Source organism: Nicotiana tomentosiformis, chromosome 4, assembly GCF_000390325.3.
Source record: "Nicotiana tomentosiformis chromosome 4, ASM39032v3, whole genome shotgun sequence".
NCBI classification, from domain to species: Eukaryota; Viridiplantae; Streptophyta; class Magnoliopsida; order Solanales; family Solanaceae; genus Nicotiana; species Nicotiana tomentosiformis.
Genome location: NC_090815.1, coordinates 132,649,125 through 132,669,560, shown reverse-complemented (window position 1 = coordinate 132,669,560; position 20,436 = coordinate 132,649,125). Strand labels below are relative to the sequence as shown.

The 20,436-nt window shown below is 40.7% G+C and overlaps 1 long non-coding RNA gene across 1 annotated transcript; it reads left to right on the top strand.

The window, feature by feature from the left end:
* The first annotated feature begins 303 nt into the window (after window positions 1-303).
* Window positions 304-1,895, top strand: LOC108945249 (uncharacterized). Its single transcript, XR_001969385.3, has 3 exons — window positions 304-602; window positions 810-891; window positions 1,663-1,895. It is a non-coding gene; the product is annotated as an uncharacterized lncRNA (long non-coding RNA).
* Window positions 1,896-20,436: the final 18,541 nt, after the last annotated feature.

Genomic DNA, 20,436 nt, shown 5'->3' with positions numbered 1-20,436 from the left:
GATGACTTATAACAATAGGTGAGTAGTATAAAGTGTAGTAATTTTAATTTGGTAATCTAAGGAATGAAGTAAATAAAATGTTTTAACTGATTAAAGTTTACTGGTAGTGTAAAATCTTCTTGTACTATCATTCTATCAATATATACAAATTAAATCATTCATCGAACCAATGCATTTCCTTTCTCTTGCCTGTGAGATCATTGTTCGGATTTATACAGTATTGAAGCATTCACTGACCACAATTACAGTAATTAGCAACAAACATGAAAATTGAGACTTGATGGTACAAAGTAAAAACTCAGATGCAATAATACTGGGAGGTGAAAATGTACGACCAAAAACAGTACAACACCATATGAATTTGACCATAGCTATTCTATTTGTCTTGCCTATGCTCTCTTGTCACCGGTTGCGTACGACAACTCTATTGGAAGATGGTCGATCAAGGGCATAATTGGTATTTCACTTTAACCCATGCTTTGCTTAAGTGAAGAAGGCATGTTAAAAGCCTCACCAACTTCTTCCGTCTTGCATCATCATCAAACAAATATACTGTAATGTTCCATTCCTGCCCTCTTACCGTGATTCAACCGTTCTCTCAGGTTTATTCTTCTCTTACTCCATTTGAATTTTATTACATTTATTTATTTTATGAATTTTTATCTCATCTAAAACCATATGAATGGAAACTGCATCTCATTCTCACTTCTCTTTTATTAATTAGTTACTATGTCATCCATCCTATTCTCCACCCATCTTCCAATGGGAACTTTTTGACTGATTGATTTCAAACTGGGTTAAATTGCAAGGTAAATTGGTGCACTACATATTAGAGTGGGATAAACTTCTTCTACTCTAACACTAGCGAGAACCCAGTTCAACATTTACTCAGTAATTTCTACTTCTCTCTACGTAATTCCTTATATACTTTAAAAACTGATCCACATTTATCTATTACTACTTAATGAGTTACTATTGCTTAATTGGATTTGTTGCGAAATAATCGAGTCACATCAATTTTCGATTTTTCCTTTAGCGGGTTGGGTCATGTTTAAATGGGTGTTTCTAATCTTTTAAATAGTTGGGTTGCAAAAGAAATATGAACAATAATATTTAATATGCCCTAAAGTGTAGAGTGACTTTTGAGTTACAATTGACAAAATATAATAATTTTGCAGTTACAAAATAAGGTAAAGTGACTTTCATAAATAATTTCTTTCGGTGACCTTTTGAGAAATGGACTCGGGATGGTTTTAATATTTTCTAATTTGTTATTATAATAGTTGAAGTGTTATCCTTTTCGGGTCTTGCTGGATCAAAGGAATACAACTTTCATTCAATATGTTCTTTCTGTCGCATTTCATTTTTAATGTGTTATTTCTGAATTTTAAAGTAGCATCATTCGTCCTTGTTATTTTCATGTTTCCCCTCTCTCTCACACAAATTGTATTTGACAGTTGAATGAGCTCATTTTAATCAGAAAGAAAAATTCTATCTTTGCCTATGTGCATCTTAAAATTATACTAACTGATGTTCAGAACTTTTATTCGTAGTTTTATTTTCTACCCTCCAAATTTAGTTGTCACATTCACTCTCATGTCTCTATCATGCGAGTTTGGCTAAGATATTTTCTTAATAATTTGTTTTGTATCTGTCTTTAAGGTTGATATTAGTCTAGATATGAGCTTTCAAGGAACAGGGTCGCCAAATAAAGCTTGATGTCATAATACTGGATGTTAATTTTGTTGTTGATGTAAAAGTTTGTGTATCGACGCGTTGTCATCTTTTACTGGAAGTTTTCAGGCTCCTTTTCTTATTAAAGCTAAAATGTCTTGCATTGTTTACTTAAGAAATTTTAGCATATTTTTAATATAGTACTTTAAAGATGTCTCTAATGTTTTCGTAAAATTTGTATTGGCATATATCATATTCCCATAAGTCAACCAATTAAGAAACTAGTTTTGATTAGTAGCAAAATCGCCTATACTTATGCATAATTCGTGTGAAACAATGTGCAGCAAAACCTAATGTGATCTTGATATTTACTTAAAAACTATTATTTTTTCTTTACTTTACTGTTGAAAAACAGCATTTAATTGATTCTTCTTAACATATAGGAAACTTCCCTACATTTTACGGAGAGAGGAAAAAGCATCAAGTTAATGACAAATACATACTTCCATTCAACAGTATATACAAACATAGGGAGCTTTAAATATGTTAACTTAGGAAAAAAAATTAAATATCTCAAACTGAAAAAAAAAGAAGATACTTTATTCCTGCATCACTTTGAAAACATATCAAAGTTATTAGATCAGTAACACATCTGTTTACCCGAAAAATCAGATAACATTAAATTTGTGTATGATTCTAAGGATATGCGATATAACTCGACACAAATCGTATAGAGAAATAGAGATACGAATGTTCTTGGCTATGAGAACGGAAATAGCGAGCCAAGGAATAAATATATGAAGTGATCTTTTGTTACAGTGTATTGTGCCCCTGCTCTTACAAGGACCCCCTCCTTTTATAATAGAGGGATCCTACTTCATTTATAATAAAATAAAGCATACAGTGGAGGACCCATGATAAATTGTCTCTTCCTTGATTCCCGCCAACATTCCCTTTCTTAGTGCGATTATAACAGCTCTTTTCTGTGAGGTAGACACCGGCTCGGACTCGTTATTGGGTCGAGCTCTCGGTTTTGGATCGAGTTCGACCTCCCGGGTGGGCGTAGCGTATTTCTGACCTCGAAGCAATGCCTTGCGGATCGATTTGGTCACGGGCTCGAGAAAGGTATCGAGCCGAGTCCTCGACCAGCCTTCGGACTCGAGGCTCGATTGTACTGCCTTCGAAACTCATCCGAAAATCCCACTCAGGTTGATTATCATTCGAACTCGATCGAACGTAGGAAGGCCGAAATCTATTTCGACCGTATACAGATAGTCCCCTCGTTTCTCAAGAAGGATATGGTGAGAATCGATATAAGTTTTGACGGTTCGATCGGGTTATAAGTTGACTTTTTTACAGGGCTCGATCATGACGTATGTGATAGATGTCCCATCGATTTAGTCTTTTCAAGGTATTTAATGCGTGTCAGTCGGTGGTCGGCCACTTCTGATATTGAACTGTCACGATGCAAGCCTATAAATAACCCTTCCATCTCATATTCACCACTTTTACATCTTTCATTCTTACAAATTTCCTTACCCTTTCTCTCTTTTCCGCCGCTTGTAGAGCCATCTGTATCAATTTTCCATCTTCATTTGCCTTTCTTTATCTTATATAAATGGCCAAAACTTTGAAAACTGTACCTCAGAAGGAGAAAGCTTCTTTTTACGGCCGTCCGGTGATAAGACGCGGGTGGAGCCGCCTACCTATGAGTATGTTCCCGACCCGTGTACTCTGAAGATCGATTTTAAGGTTGAGAATCCTTCATATGTTCCGGGTCGATGCGAGCATGTGTCGATGTACATGTGCTCGATAGCTGAGGGTCATCTCGAGGCTGTGAGAAAAGACTGCGACTGGGGTCTCGAGGTTGTGTTGCAAATTCCCTCCCCTGAGAGAGCGTAATCACCCATGTGGAGAGGTTTTTAAGTATTTATACTTACCCCTTCACGTTGGGTCCTGTCGACCCGGTGATCATCGATTTTTGCAAGAGATATCAGGTCACCCGCGGTCAAATTCATCCCTCTCTATGGCATATAGTAACCTTACTCCGTTTCTTCTCCAACAAGGCTGGGGGCTGGAGTTTTCCCTGAGTCACCTCATACGACTGTATCAGCCTCAAATATTTTGAGGACTAATCAGGCTTCATCGTCGGGCATAGAAGGCTCTGATGTCGAGCATTGACGAAGATAAGGATCGAGGTTGGATGGGCCGTTATATCCAAGTGAGGACCCGCGACCTAATTCTGGAAGAGAAGATGCCGTTCCACGAGCAATGAAATTTCGACCGTAAGTGATTTTCGTACGACGTTGCTTTTCGTATCTTTTTCCGATTTTATATGATATCTTTCTCCGATATACAACTACTCCTTGGATTCCACAAGAGGATTGGGTTCGGAAGTTAGCCTCGACTTCCACTTATGCCGAATGCACTTGGCGTGATTTGGCAAAAGGTAGATGGGAGGCCAAGAATCATGGTAAGGTTTACATTCTCGTGTTCTTCGGAATATTTTTTATGCTCCACTCGTCAATGATTTCCTTTCATGAAGGTGTAACCAAGGATGCTGCTTTAAGGCCTTCGAGCGGTGAAGAAGGAACCAAGTCCCCGGTTTCGAAACCGAGGAAAGATAAGAAGCGAAAAGTTATCTCTCGGCCAGAGGAACTCAAGCCCAAAACTTGAAGGGTGAGGAGGAAAGCAATCGTTCTTTCGATGGACTCGGTCGAACGACTGAGAGAAGAAGAAGAAGAAATAGATGATGCCTCAGCTTTGGTGGTCCGATCTGCGAAAGCTATCGAGATCGCTAGAGTTTCTAAGCCGATGGCGGCTGTACTGGTCGGGGCTGATTTCGGTACCCCGAGTCTCGATCAGAGCATCCCGAGAAATTCGCTTGGGATCATGACAGTGGGTCATTTGCCTTCTCTTCCAACCTTTTCTGAGGAGTCGTTAAAGGAGGCTCGAGAGTTGAAAACCCCCGATATGGGTGGAGGCTCTAGTGTAGGGGACCCTTTTCGGGATTGCTTTACTGGAGTCGATGACGCCTCCGATATTGGTGATGCTTCCCTTTTCCTAGAGGAGTCCCAACGTTTCATTTCTCGGGTAATGATTTTACAGTACTTGATTTCTTCGTTCTTTTCCAAACTTGACTTGTGTTCTCTCCCTACTATGTAGGCCATTAGTAGGTTTCGAGTCGACCTCAGCCAGTGCGAGGTCGAGCTTCAGAAGGTATCAGGGGAGAGATATGCCCTGCAGCTTCTTTGGAGCCAAAATGACGAGGCTATAAAGGACCTTCAAGCAGATTTGGCCAAGGCTCGTGAAGAAGAGCCTGAGCTAGATAAGCAGGTGAGCCTAGTTCTGTTAAAGTATGGGTTTGCCTCAACTGTGGAAGTTAACCCTTCGTTATCTCAGCTGCAGCAAAAGGTTGAGAAGATTGGGTTACTTCGGGAATAAGTCGATCAAATCAAGCCTGAATGTAATCAGTGGAAGGAAACTATCGACCGCCTGGCTGCGGAAAAAGAAACCATCTTGGCCAAATTATTATCGGCTGATGTTCAACTTTGAAGCGTCAGGCAAAAGGGTTCGGCTCAGGCTAAGAGGATCGAGGATCTTGAAACACAGCTTGCTGAGGCCAAGGCGGAGGTTGAGTTGTCGAAAGCCATGGCGGACAAGTCCATTGCTGTGTATCGGGCTGATGCCGAGGTTGCTCAGATGGAGGCACGAGAGGCGGTGGATACTGCCGACACTCGAGCACATTGGATTGCCGAACTTGCTAAGTGTCGGTCTCGGAGAGAGACCCTTGAGGAGATACATGCTCGGGGTTTCGATCTTGCTGAAGAGATAAATAAGGCTAAAGAGCTCGAAGATGAAGCCTTGGCTTCTAATGGCGATGATGGTGATGGTAGCAAGAGTGGATCCGAAAACTGGGAGGAGCCTGATAGGGGAGAAACCGCTTCTGAGGATGACTAGGAAGCTTAGTCCTTAGCTTTTTAGTTTGTAATCAATTATGTAGATAATTTTGTATATAGACAACCTTGCCGACCTGCTTCTGTTTTGTGAAGTCTTTATACATGCCTTGCGAATTCTTTCATAGAGATTTAAACAACTTAGCTAAATTTTGGATTTCGTAGCCTGTATAATCGAGCGAGTGCTTATTTCTAATTTGAACCAAACTTGAAGTAATGTAGCCTGTAGGCGTAATGGTCGAGTGAGTGCTTGCTCGAATTCGAAATTGAGGTAGTCCGTAGGCGTAATAGTCGAGTGAGTGCTTGCTCGAACTCAAAATAGAAGTAGCCCTTAGGCGTAATGGTCGAGTGAGTGCTTGCTCAAACTCGAACTGGAAGTAGCCCGTAGGCATAATGGTCTAGTGAGTGCTTGCTCGAAATCGAAATGGAAGTGGCCCGTAGGCTCAGTAGTCGAGTGAATGATTCGAACTCGAAGTGATGTAGCCCGTAGGCGTGATGGTCGAGTGAGTGTTTGCTCGAACTCGTAATAAAAGTAGCCCGTAGGCTTAGTCGAGTGAATGATTCAAACTCGAAGAATTGTAGCCCGTAGGCGTAATGGTCGAGTGAGTGTTTGCTCGAACTCGAAATAAAAGTAGCCCGTTGGCTTGGTCGAGTGAATGATTCGAACTCGAAGTAATGTAGCCTGTAGGCGTAATGGTCGAGTGAATGTTTGCTCGAACTCGAAATAAAAGTAGCCCGTAGGCTTGGTCGAGTGAATGATTCGAACTCAAAGTAATGTAACCCGTAGGCGTGATGGTCGAGTGAGTGTTTGCTCGAACTCGAAATAAAAGTATCCCGCAGGCTAAGTAGAGTGAATGATTCGAACTCGAAGTAATGTAGCCCGTAGGCGTAATGGTCGAGTGAGTGTTTGCTCGAACTCAAAATAAAGGTAGCCCGTAGGCTTAGTCGAGTGAATGATTCAAAATCGAAGTAATGTAGCCCGTAGGCATGATGCTCAAGTGAGTGTTTGCTGGAACTCGAAATAAAAGTAGTCCGTAGGCTTAGTGGTCGAGTTTATCTTAATTCTGATTGGATAATAAATCTCAAAATAGAGGAATTTTTCTTGGATATAAGATATCGGTAAAGAGGAGGACTTTCTTTGCAAGTCATTATATATGTGTTCATGTTTCGCGTCTGGGTTCGGGCCAACTATATGAGCATGGTTCGTTTTGACCATTTTGGCTCTTACAACTTTTCCTACTGGAACCCCATTGTTGCGAAATAACTTTCTTACATCAGAACTTGATATATTTGAGGGCTAATGCCCCCCCCCCCGGTATTCGAGGTCGATTGTACAGAGGCCTCAGATACTGTTGTAAGTGCAGCATGATCATTGGTTGCCTCATTAAAAACCTTGCCAAAAAACCCTTTTAGGATAAAACCGGTCTAAGAAAAAAAGAGTGCAACACGTGCTTTCAGGCGATGAATCCATCTTAGCTCTTGTTCGGACTTCTGCAGGGGTCATATTTGAAATGTAAATGAATATGGAAGGGTAGTATCGTTTTAGATGTGACACATTCCAATTGCTTGATAGCTGTTTGCCGTTTATAATGCCGAGCCTGTATGATCCCTTTCCGACGTTCTCGAGAACCTGATATGGTCCTTCCCAATTCGGTCCTAGTTTTCCTTCGTTTGGATTTCCGGTATTGATGGTGACTTTCCTTAATACTAAGTCCCCGGGCTTGAAATGGCGGAGCTTGGTTCTTCGACTATAATATCTTTCGATTCCCTGTTTTGGGCGGCTAATTGGACGAGAGCAGCTTCTCGTGTATCGTCCGATAATTTGAGGCTCGTATTCATAGCCTCATTATTTGATTCTTCCATCGTGAATCAAAATATGGTACTGGGTTCGCCGACTTCGACTGGTATCAATGCTTCGGACCCATATACTAAGGAGAATGAGGTCGCCCCGTACTGGATTTTGACGTTGTCCGATATGCCCAAAGGACTTCGGGCAGGATTTCTCTCCACTTTCCTTTAGCGTCGTTCAACCGCTTCTTTAGGTTTTAAATGATAGTTTTGTTCGTTGATTCGGCTTGTCCGTTCCCACTGGGGTGGTATGGTATTGATAATAACCTTCTTATTTTGGGATCTTCGAAGAATTTTGTTACTTTGCTGCCAATGAATTGTTTCCCATTATCGCATACTATTTCGGGGGGTATCCCGAATCGGCATACGATATGATCCCAGATAAAGTCTATAACTTCTTTCTCTCTTATTTTCTCGAACGCCTACGCTTCAACCCATTTAGAAAAATAGTCAGTCATAAATAAAATGAATTTGGCTTTACCTGGGGTCGATGGTAGAGGGCCGACGATATCCATTCCCCATTTCATGAACGGCCATGGGGATAAGACTGAATGAAGTTGCTCTCCGGGTTGATGGATTATTGGCGCAAACCTTTGATATTTGTCACATATTCGAACAAAATCCTTTGCATCTTTGCCCATATCGATCCAATAATACCCTGCTCTGATTATTGTTTTCCACAAGTGCCTTCGTGCACTTCCCGTAGGATGTAATCGGTATCTCCCGGACCCAAGCATACTTCTAATGGTCCGTCGAATGTCCTTCGATATAGCGTTCCATCCGAAGCCAAAGTGAATCGAGTAGCTTTAGTCCGTAGGGCCTTAGAATCTTTAGGGTCCGATGGGAGCTTTTCGCTCTTTAAGTATTCAATATACTTATTTCTCCAATCCTAGGTTAAGCTTGTAGAATTTATCTCGGCGTGACCTTCTTCGATTACTGATCCTGAGAGTTGAACGACAGTCCTCGAGCTCAAGTCACCTTCCTTGACCGACGATCCCAAATTTGCAAGTGCATCAGCCTCACTGTTTTGCTGTTGCGGGATATGTTGTAAAGTCCATTGTTTGAAATGGTGCAAAATGACATGTAGTTTATCCAAATACCATTGCATTCTATCCTCTCGAACTTCGAAGGTTTTGTTTACTTGACTTACCACCAATAAGGAGTCACATTTGGCTTCAATGACTTCTGCTCCCAAGTTTTTAGCTAACTCGAGGCCTGCAATCATGGCCTCATACTCGGCCTCTTTGTTGGTCAACCTAGTAGTTTTAATAGATTGCCTAATAGTGTTACCCATGGGTGGTTTCAAAACTATGCCTAGCCCGAACCCCTTCACGTTCAAAGCCCCGTCCATAAAAAAGATCCATACCCCCGATGATGTACCTGATTTCAACAGGAGTTCTTTTTCGACTTCGGGTACGAGGGTTGGCGTGAAATCGACCACGAAGTCTGCTAAAATTTGAGACTTGATGGCCGTACGGGGTTGATATTCGATATCGTACCCACTGAGTTCGACGGCCCATTTGGCCAATCGGCCTGATAGTTCGGGCTTGTGCAAGATATTACAAAGCAGGTAAGTGGTTAATACGCATATGAGGTGACATTGAAAGTACGGTCTTAACTTTCTAGAGGCGCTTAGTAGTGCAAGTGACAATTTTTCTAGGAGCGGATATCTAGTTTCCGCTTCTCCTAAGGTCGACTCATATAATAAACGGGGAATTGCGTACCTTGCTCTTCTCGAACTAGGACACCGCTTACGGCGAGTTTCGATACTACCAAGTACAAGCAAAGTTTTTCGTCTGTTTTTGGCGTGTGAAGTAGTGATGGGCTCGATAGATATCATTTTAGTTCCTCTAATGCTTGTTGGCATTTCGGGGTCCAAGCGAAATCGTTCTTCTTTTTGAGTAGAGCGAAAAATTTGTTACTTTGATCTGATGATTTCGAAATGAATCGGCCTAAGGCTGCAATCCGTCCCGTTAGACTTTGTACAGCTTTCACGCTGTCCACGATGGTGATGTCTTCAATGGCCTTGATTTTATCAGGGTTAATCTCGATTCCCCGATTTGACACCATGAAGCCGAGGAACTTGCCCGAACCGACCCCGAAAGCACATTTTACGGGGTTGAGATTCATGTTGTATTTCCTCAAAATCTCGAACGTTTCCTGCAAATGGGTCAAATGGTCCTCTGCGCGCAGGGACTTAACTAGCATGTCATCAATATAAACTTCCATTGATTTACCTATTCGTTATTCGAACTTTTTTTTACTAGGCGTTGGTAGGTAGACCCTGCATTTTTTAGCCCGAAAGGCATCACATTATAACAATATGTTCCATATTTGGTGACAAATAAAGTCTTTTCCTGGTCCTCCAAGTTTATTTGGATTTGATTATACCCCGAATTGGCATCGAGAAAAGTGAGGATCTCATGGCCGGCCATGGCATCGATCATGGGATCGATGTTGGGAAGCGGAAAAGAATCTTTGGGGCATGCTTTTTTCAAATCCTTATAGTCTACACACATTCTAAGTTTGTTCCCTTTTTTAGGCACTACAACTACATTGGCTAACCATTCGGGATATTTCACCTCCCGAATGGACCCTATCTTGAGAAGTTTGGTTACCTTGTCCTTTATGAATGCGTGCTTTTCCTCGGACTGGGTTCTTCTATTTTGCTTCACCGGTCTAACCCTAGGGTCCAAGCTTAGCCGATGCATCGTTATGTCTGGTGGGATCCATGATATATCTAAATGGGACCAGGAAAAACAATCGATGTTATCGATAAGAAATTGAATAAGTTTCTTCCTGAGTTCAGGGCTCAACCCCGTTCCCAAGTATTCCTTTCGCTCGGGCCGGTGCTCGATTAGTGTGACTTGCTCTAGTTCCTCAATTGTTGATTTGGTGGCGTCAGAGTCATCGGGAATCATGAAAGATCGAGGGACCCTTTGATCATTATCTTCTTCGATCTTCTGGTTATCTGGCTGGGTCGAAGCCGACATCTGTGATTGCTATTTGGTGTCCCATTCTCCTTCTGAGCCAGATGCCTTTATCGGCGAAGGTGAGGATATTGATTTCGCTTCCTCGACGGTGAACATTTCTTTGGCGGCTGGTTGTTCTCCGTACACTGTTTTGACGCCTCTCGATGTTGGGAATTTGAGGACCTGGTGTAGGGTCGAAGGTACAACTCTCATGTTGTGGATCCATGGCCTTCCGAAAAGGGCGTTGTATCTCATGTCACCTTCAATCACGTGAAACTTCATTTCCTGGATAGTTTCGGCTACGTTTATTGGTAGGATTATCTCGCCTTTGGTGGTTTCACATGCCATATTGAATCCGTTTAGAACTAGAGTTGTGGGTACGATCTGCTCCTGCAGGCCAAGCTGTTCTACGACCTTCAATCTGATGATGTTGGCCGAGCTACCTGGATCGATCAACACACGCTTAACTTTAGTTTTATTCATGAGTACGAATATTACCAGTGCATCGTTATGAGATTGAATGACTCCTTCTGCTTCTTCATCGTCGAAGGAAAAAGTCCCTATGGGTGCGTAATCTTGAGTTCGAGATCGCTTTTCCCTCACAATCGATGTTTTAGTGCGTTTAAGCACTGGTCCCTGAGGGGTATCGGCGCCGCCGATGATCATGTGAATGACATGCTGTGGTTCTTCTTGCTCGTTTTGCTTGCCAAAATCCCTATTTTTAAAATGGTTCTTCGCCCTATCACTCAGAAATTCCCGAAGGTGCCCTTTGTTAAATAAGCGGGCTACTTCCTCTCTTAGTTGCCTGCAATCTTCCGTTCTATGGCCATGGATGCCATGATATTCGCACATTTGATTGGGATTCTTTGGGCAGGATCAGTCTGCATGGGTCGAGGCTATTTAGTATCTTTGATGCGTCCGATAGCCGACACGATGGCGGATGCATCAATGCTGAAGTTATACACTGATAATCATGGTGCTTCAATAGGATCGGCATATTTATCAAAGCCGCTCTTGCTCATAAGTCCCCGAGAATTTTTCCCTCGATCAATTCTTCGATTCTTCCGAACTGTATTGCGTGTTGAACCGTTGTTCATCCGATCTGCGACGTACGGTTGATATCGGTATCTGTTCGACCTTTATTCTCTGTCGATCTCCCTTTGGTTTTTAGTAGCTATCCTGTTCTGATGCACGGGTCCATACGGATCTCCCAACTGGTCATCTTCGACCCTAATTTTTGATTGATATCAGTTGTGTATATCTGCCCAAGTTATTGCTGGATACTCGATCTAATTTTGCTTCAGCCGATGTGATGCTGTTGAACTTTGCTCGTTCAACCCTTGGGTGAAGGCCTGTACGGCCCAATCGTCTGTGACTGGTGGCAATTCCATGCGTTCTATTTGAAATCAGGATACGAATTCCCTCAGCATTTCATTACCCCTTTGCTTTACTTTGAAGAGGTCTGATTTCCTTGTTGCAACCTTTATGGCACCAGCATGTGCCTTTACGAACGAATCTGCTAACATGGCAAAAGAATTGATGGAATTTGGCGGTAGATTGTGATACCAGATCATTTCTCCCCTCGATAGGGTCTCCCCGAACGTTTTCAACAACACAGATTCAATCTCTTCGTCCTCTAAATCGTTACCCTTGATGGCACATGTGTAAGAGGTGACATGTTCTTTAGGATCAGTCGTACCGTTATATTTGAGAATTTCGGGCATACGGAATTTTTTGGGGATTGGTTTTGGGGCCGCACTCGAGGGAAAAGGCTTTTGTATGAATTTTTTTCGAATCCAGCCCTTTTATCATTAGCGGATCTCCCGGGATCTGATCGACCCTGGCATTGTATTTTTCCACTTTTTTGTCGTTAGCTTCGACTCGTTTTGTGAGTTCCTCGAGCAATTTAGTAATTTCGGGAGTGGTCCCCGATTCTTGACCGTTGGATTTCAATATGGCGGGCTCCGTTCTGGGGGTGATTTCTCGAAGCGGATTAGGATCCGACCTGCTTTGTATATGAGTTTGGCTCTGCAACTGAGCTATCGCTACTTGTTGGGCTTGTAACATATTGAAGATCATGTGCAGGCTGAATCCGATTTCTCCCACATTATGGGTGTCTCGAGCTACGGTTCGGGTGCCGCCGTGAATCCTTTTTTTCGGTTCGGAACGTTGGTTCGCCTCAAGAGCCACTTGCGAATTGACATCTAACGGTACTTCGGCTCGAATTTCTGGTACTTCGATTCCAGCCTCAGTGCCATCGTCAAGTGGCCTTCCCGCCCCGGGTACCAAGTCATTGGTCTCATCTTGAAGGCCGGCTTCGTGGTCGATAAGTAAAGCCATTGCCGATTCGAAGTTGTAAACTGGCGTGTACTGCAGATTTATATCAAACAACCACTATTATCCTTAGCCCCATGGTGGGCGCCAAACTATTTACTCAAAAAATTAGATAACGTTAAATTTGTGTATGGTTCTAAGGATATGTGATATAATTCGACACAAATCATATAGAGAAATAGAGATACGAATGTTCTTGGCTATGAGAATGGAAATAGCAAGCCAAGGAATGAATATATGAAGTGATCTTTTGTTATAGTATATTGTGCCCCTGCTCTTACAAGGATCCCCCCTCCTTTTATAATAAAGGGATCCTACTTTATTTATAATAAAATAAAACATACAGTGGGGGACCCATGATAAATTATCTCTTCCTTGATTCCCGCCAAGATTCCCTTTTCTTAGTGCGATTATAACAATTCTTGTCTGTGAGCTCGACATCGGCTCGGACTCGTTATTGGGTCGAACTCTCGGTTTTGCCTCGAGTTCGACCTCCGGGGTGGGCGTAGCGCATTTTTGATCTCGAAGCAATGCCTTGCGGATCGATTTAGTCACGGGCTCGAGAAAGGTATCGAGCCGAGTCCTCGACTAGCTTTCGGACTCGAGGCTCGATTGTACTGCCTTCGGAACTCATCCCAAAATCCCACTCAGGTTGATTATCATTCGAACTCGATCGAATGTAGGAAGACCGAAATCTATTTTGACCGTATACAATATCAATATAGATACAAAGTCAGAGAAGATAAATGAAAAGCAGAGCAACAAGCATGACAAATCAAATTCTTGGTAGGCAAATCCAAGAAGCTAATGAGTCCAATTAGAACTATAAGTAATCCTAATAGACAAAATTTGTCTGGTGTCTTACAACAAATTTTGCAGCTTCATCCAATAGTGATTGTTGAATCGCAAGTTTATGTGAGAAAGTAACATAAAAGAAAATGAAATTGCAAGGATATCTTTGAAGCCTCATTCACTTTATTTTATTTTGTGATTTTTTGGTAATAACAATGTTGGAACATCACTCTTTTATTCAAAAAGAAGTTTAAAATCTCAACGTTCCCTTTCTCTTAAATCTTCAGTAGTTTTCTTTCAAGGGTTTATTAATATTGTGTCAACCATTATGGTATATTGAAATTTAAATATAGAGAGATGCAAAGTTGAAATATTTGTTCGCTATTTTAGTATTTCATTGTCATTGATAATTTCAGATAAGAATATCATAGTTTAAAAGAGTTAATCTTTATCAAAAGAAAAGGAGAACATATAGTTTTGAGTTAGAAATATTGATACAAATGATGGTGACTCCTGTCTTGAAAATATTACTACATGATAAGATAGATTTGAATTTCGTTACAGGAAAAATGAATTCCCATTTGCGGTTGTTATCTTTATTATCTGACAGCACCACTTTGATTATGAAACTTTTTGTCTAATTTTGTAACAACCCGACCGGTCGTTTTGAGAATTAGAGCCCCGATCCCCTAATATCTGCTTTTTCCATATTTGTTTCTACTTTTGGGACTTGTCAGAGTGATTGGTTATGGAATTCAGAGAGTTTTGGGACACTTAGTCCCTAGTTGTGAGTTTAAGTCTTAGAGTTTGGACTGTAGTCGGAACTGTGTGAAGACGGATCCGAAATAGAATTTCATCGACTCCGTTAGCTCTGTTGAGTGATTTTGGAGTTAGGAGCGCTCCCAAAATGTGTTTTGGAGGTCTGTAGTAGATTTAAGCTTGAATTGGTGAAGGTTAGTTTTTCGGCGATTTCGACCGATAGTGGAAATTTTGATATCAACCTCGGAATGGAATTTCGAAAGTGGTTGTAGGTTCGTAGTGGTATTTGTAGCCTGTGTGTAAAATTTAAGGTCATTCGGATTAGATTTGACGTGTTTCAGCGTCGTTTGTAGAATTTAAAAAATTTTAAATTCTTATGCTTGAATCCGTGCTTAATTCATGATTTTGGTGTTGTTCGATGTGGTTTGAAGGCTCGACTAAGTTCGTATAGTATTTTAGGATTGGTTGGTATATTTGGTTGAGGTTTCGGGGGGCCTCGGGTGTGTTTCGGATGCTTAACGGAATGAACTTGGACTTAGAGGAATTTTTGGAGTTGCTGGTTCTAGTGTTTTCGCACCTGCGGTGGGGAGTCCGCAGATGCGGCCTCGCAGAAGCGAGGCTGGGATCGCAAGTGCGCTTTAGGCCAGGGAGTCTGTGGTCGCAGATGCGACGAGTGAGCCGCAGGAGCGGAGCCGCATCTGCGGAAGGGCAGTCACAAATGTAGAGGTGAGAAGGATCCATGGTTCCGCGGAAGCGGGCGATTGAGCGCAGAAGCGCATCCGCAGGTGCGGACTCATGCGCACAGGTGCGGACCTAGCCCAAGTAAGTGGACTTCGTACATGCGATGGATTGTACGCAGGTGTGTGACCGCAGGTGCGGAAATCGCTGGGCAGAAAAGAGGATTTCGAGGGTTTGAAATTTCATAACATAAAATTCGATTTAGAGCTCGATAGGAGACGATTTCTCGAGGGATTTTGAAGGAGAACTATTGGGTAACTAATTCTAACTCTATTTTAATCATAATACATTAATTTATTGTTGTTTTCCTCGTCTAATTAAGGAAATTGAGGGTAGAAGTTTGGAAATGGGGGAAAAGGTTCCCCAATTGAAAATCTGACGTTTGAATGAGAATTTGACGTCGGATTTAGATGATTTTTGTTCGAGTGAATTCGTGAGTGAATGGGTGTTCATAATTTTTAATCTTTACCCGATTCCGAGACGTGGGCCCGGGGAGACTTGTTTTGGCCGTTTTTCCTAATTTCACGCTTTAGCTTCGAATTAATTAGCTAAATTAGTTACGCGTAGTTATATTTACATTATGCAACTAATTTGAATAGATTCAGGCCATTTGGAGTCAGATACTCATGGCAAGAATATGATATCGAGGTGATTTGAGCTGTTCGAGGTAAGTGGCTTGCCTAACCTTGTGTTGGGGACTTTTCCTTTAAGATGTTTGATATTAATTGATGTGTGGGCGCCGTGTACGTGAGGTAACGAGTATGTACATGGGCTATTTATGCAAAAATCCATTTTTTCCTTTCTAATTCATAAACTGCTTTTCCTTATTAAATTGCACTAATACGTTTAATTGTGTAGCTTAGATTAGAGGAGCATGCTTACGTGTTTTAACTGCATATTTGACATTCTATGCGCCATGCTTACTTAAGTCCATACTTTCCTTATCTGTGTTCAGTATAAACTATATAACTCGATGCCATACCTGCCATTTTATCTTGCGTTACATATTTAAATTGGGACTACAGACGTATTCCGGGAGATCCTCCTGTCTTGCATATTTATTTTGGGACTACAAACATATTCCGGGAGATCCCCCAGCACTGCATATTTTCTTTGGGACTATGGACGTATTCCAGGAGATCCCTCAGCACTGCATATTTATTTTGGGACTACAGACGTATTTCGGGAGATCCCCCTGTACTGCATATTTATTTGGAACTACAGGACGGTATCCCGAGATATTTCTCACTGTGTTTACCTTGTTCTGAGCCGAGGGCTCCCTTAACTGTTAAATTTTTAAGGATTTCTTTAACTGTGTTACCGTAAATTTTACTTATATCTTTTACTGTTTAATTTATGATATTTACTCCGGTAGAGCCTTGACCTGACCTCGTCACTACTCGACAGAGGTTATGCTTGGTACTTACTGGGTACCATTGTGGTGTATTCATGCCCTTCCCTGCACATATTTTCGTGTGCAGATCCAGGTGTGAGCTATCAGCCTCGGGGTTAGTGCGTGCTGCTGATTTTAGGAGACTTCAAGGTACTACTGCTTGCGTCCGCAGATCTTCGGAGTCCCCTTCTACTCCCTCGCCTAGAGATTTTTTTTATTATCTTCAGACTTTTGTATAGAGCTACATAGATTATAGCAGCTTGTGACTTAATAATATTCCGAGTATTGGAAAATTATTTTGTATGTGTCGAGTGGTACTATTCTTGGCTATTCACAATTTGCTGTTTATCTTTAAAATATTGTGTTTTCTTTTTATGTTTCGTAATATTAGACTTACCTAGTCGTAAAGACTAGGTGCCATCACGACACCTTACGGAGGGTTAGTTTGGGTCGTGACAAATTTAAGCCGAGACATCAATAAATATTTTATGGATGCTGCATGAGCAGCATTAGTAATGGAGAAAAGGAATATACATCTTATCATGGAGTACCTGGAGCTTAGTAAGGAATATACGTCTCTTATATATATCTTTTTCGGGTATTAGAGTACCTGGAGCTTAGTATGGATCTCTGTTTAACAATCTGTTAACTGCTTTATATAGAGTGCATTAATCAAATAGCTCTTATAGCTTTCTGACACCTAACCCATTGATTGTTGTAATAAGAGATTGTGTGTGTGCTCCTAGCATTCTACTTTGGATTGTGTGTGGATATGAACCTTAGGCTACAGTCTGGTCTGTAATTCATTTTCTATTTCTAAGAAGTTTAGCCAAATTCAAATATATAAGGATGTGAGGAAGAATTGCGCACGGGTAAAAGAATAGCTATATCTTAGTATTTTCTATATGTCGGGAGAGGTAGGTAATACTAAAGAATCAATGAATGAGCAAAAAATAACTGATCAAATATAAGAAAGTTTGTCTATTTATCTTTTCAAAAATAAAATAAGAAAGAGTAAATTTTGCTGTCTTAGATATGTTAGATCTTTTCTTGTTTTTCAGTATTTTATACTTTTAGTAACAGAAAAATCTACTAGATAACCACATCAATTCTTTTGCTTCTTGTACAAAGAGATGATGGGCAAACAGATCTTGTACTTCTTGAAAATATATAGGTGCGGAAACGATATACTTACTTATGCAATGAGACATGACAAAAAATTGAAATGAAATCTATTAACTCGAAGAAATGAAACTTTTTGAAACAGATAAAGATGGACCACATAATACTTAAAGAATGACTTAATATATATATATATATATATATATATATATATATATATATATATATATATATATATATATATTAAACAAGCATATAAATGCTTAATGTTTTCAAGCATGCTTAGCCAATGAAAGTTGATTATTTAAGGAACTAACAACTTATATGTTGACAAGTGAGGCTTGCTCAGTTGGTTAAAACACCCCCACCTACGACTGTTGGATCCTGGGTTCGAGTCACCTTGGAGGGGAAGCGTGAAAACACTATAGATCCTCCTAATTTGGGAGAGATTTTAAAAAAAAAAAAAAAAAAAAACTTATATGCTCTTTTAAATATTTTGCAGGGATATGGACAAAGGCAGAGGCTAACTGATGCCGATTCTGGAGCATGTCTTGAATGCTAGATTAGAGGCCATTGATGCATATAGTTTTGTGTTGTGTAAGTTAAATGGGACAAAACAGGATGTAATACTTAGGGTGCTTCCTCTCTTTATGGGTGCACATTTCCTCAAGAAGCTCACATATTTTTGATATTTCTATGTTACTTTTATGCGTTCTTTTACCGGTGCTTCTTCACTTTTTATTAAGTAAAAGTAAAACGTGTTAATGTATTTCATATTTTTTGAATCAATATGTCGGGCCCGGGCACACATCTAGTTATCATATAAAAATGAGTATTGACATGCAAATCGAACGACTCAACACTCTTCGATGATCAATAACAATTGGCAAATGAGCATTTGTAACTAAAAATGTTCTATATCCATCATTGCATATTTGCATTTCAAAATTAATTAACATATATATATATATATATATTAATTAAATCGAGATAAATTTGCTCGATGCAAATATGTCACGACCCCAAATTCCCTCCGTAGGATGTCATGATGTCACCTAGTCTCTAAGACTAGGTAAGTCTATCAATACAGAATAATAATAAATAACTGAAATAAATAAACTACAATTCAAACAATTTCAACTCCCAAAACCCGGTAGAAATAAGTCACAAGCTTTTAAGAATTTATTCTCAATGTCTCTATATATCAAGGTCTAAAGAAAAATAAGGAAGCAACATAAAAATGATAGAAGGGGACTCCGGAGTCTGCGGACGCTGACAGATATACCTCGAAGTCTCCGTGCGCAGGTAACTCACTGATGTCTAGGCTGGTAAGATGTACTTGGATCTGCACAAAATGATATGCAGAAGCGTAGTATGAGTACACCACAGCGGTACCCAGTAAGTGCCAAGCCTAACCTCGGTAGAGTAGTGACGAGGTCAGGTGAGGCCCTACTAAAATATAATAATGACATGATAAAATGTTTAACAATAAAGTAAAATAAAATGACATTGGAAATAAATCAAGTAGTATGTCACCATTTAATTACGCCAAAATAATGACAAATAATATCTCGTGAAAAAAAAAAACAGAATTTCCTTTCAACTTTAAGAAAATCACAACAACTAATCAAGACAACTACGACCATAAATTGTGATGACCCATAAGGTCATCTTATGTCTTAGAACTCGAATCTGAGATCTTAAGCCTTACAAATCTCATTTTACCCTCCTCGATTTGCGTGCGCAGTCCGGACAGGTTTCCGGAAAGCTTTTATGTTGAAAACTAATAAAAATAAGAATTTTTGCCTTAAAAAATTAATTTTAGTTGATTTCGGTCAATATTTTTGGTAAACGGTCGGAATCCATGCTTCAACGGTCTCGGTGGGTCTGTATCAAATTATGGGACCTGGGCGTACGCCCGGAATCAAATTCAGAGGCCCCTAGCTCAAGTTATAAATTTTTGATGAAAATTAAAAGTCTGAAAATTAACTGTTTTTAAGAATTGATTGATGTTTGGCATTGTTAGTGTCGGGTCCGTATTCTGGTTCCGGAGCCCGGTACAGGTTCATTATGATATTTAAGACTTGTCTGTAAAATTTGGTGACAAACGGAGTTGATTTGACGTGATTCGGACACCGTGTTGAGAAGATATGAATATTAAAGTGTTCTTGAGAATTTTATTTGATTTGGTGCTAAATTCGTAGTTCTAGGTATTATTTTGGTGATTTAATCGCGCGGGCAAGTCCGTATGATGTTTTTAGACTTTTGTGCATGTTTGGTTTGGAGCCCCGATGGCTCGGGTGAGTTTCGGATAGGCCACGAGATGTTTTGAACTTAGAAAAGTTTGCTGGTATAACTGAACCTGTTGCAGGCTTCTGATCTCGCAATTGCGAGATCAGGCATCGCAAATGCGAGCATAACAGGGTCTGCAATTGCGAGGATTTTATCGCAATTGCGATCAAAAGCCTGGGCCAGCAGTTCTCACATTTGCGAGGTTACCTTCGCAATTGCGAAGGGAGTCTGGGAAGGGCAGGTTCGCAAATGCGAACATCTACTCGCATTTGTGAGGTTAAGTGGTCGCAAATGCAACAGTTTCCTCGCATTTGCGAAGGCAGCGGAATTGTGAAGGGCATCGCAATTGCGATTGTTCCTTCGCATTTGCGAGCTTCGCATATGCGAAGCTCAGGTCGCAATTGCGACACCTGCAGCTGAGTAAAAGGGGCTTAGAAGGGATTTTTCATTCATTCTTCATAGTTTCAAAACCCTAAACCTTAAAAGGCGATTTTTCAAAGACCAAATCTTTCCCAAATCATAGGTAAGTGATTCCTAACTGTTTTCTTTTAATCTT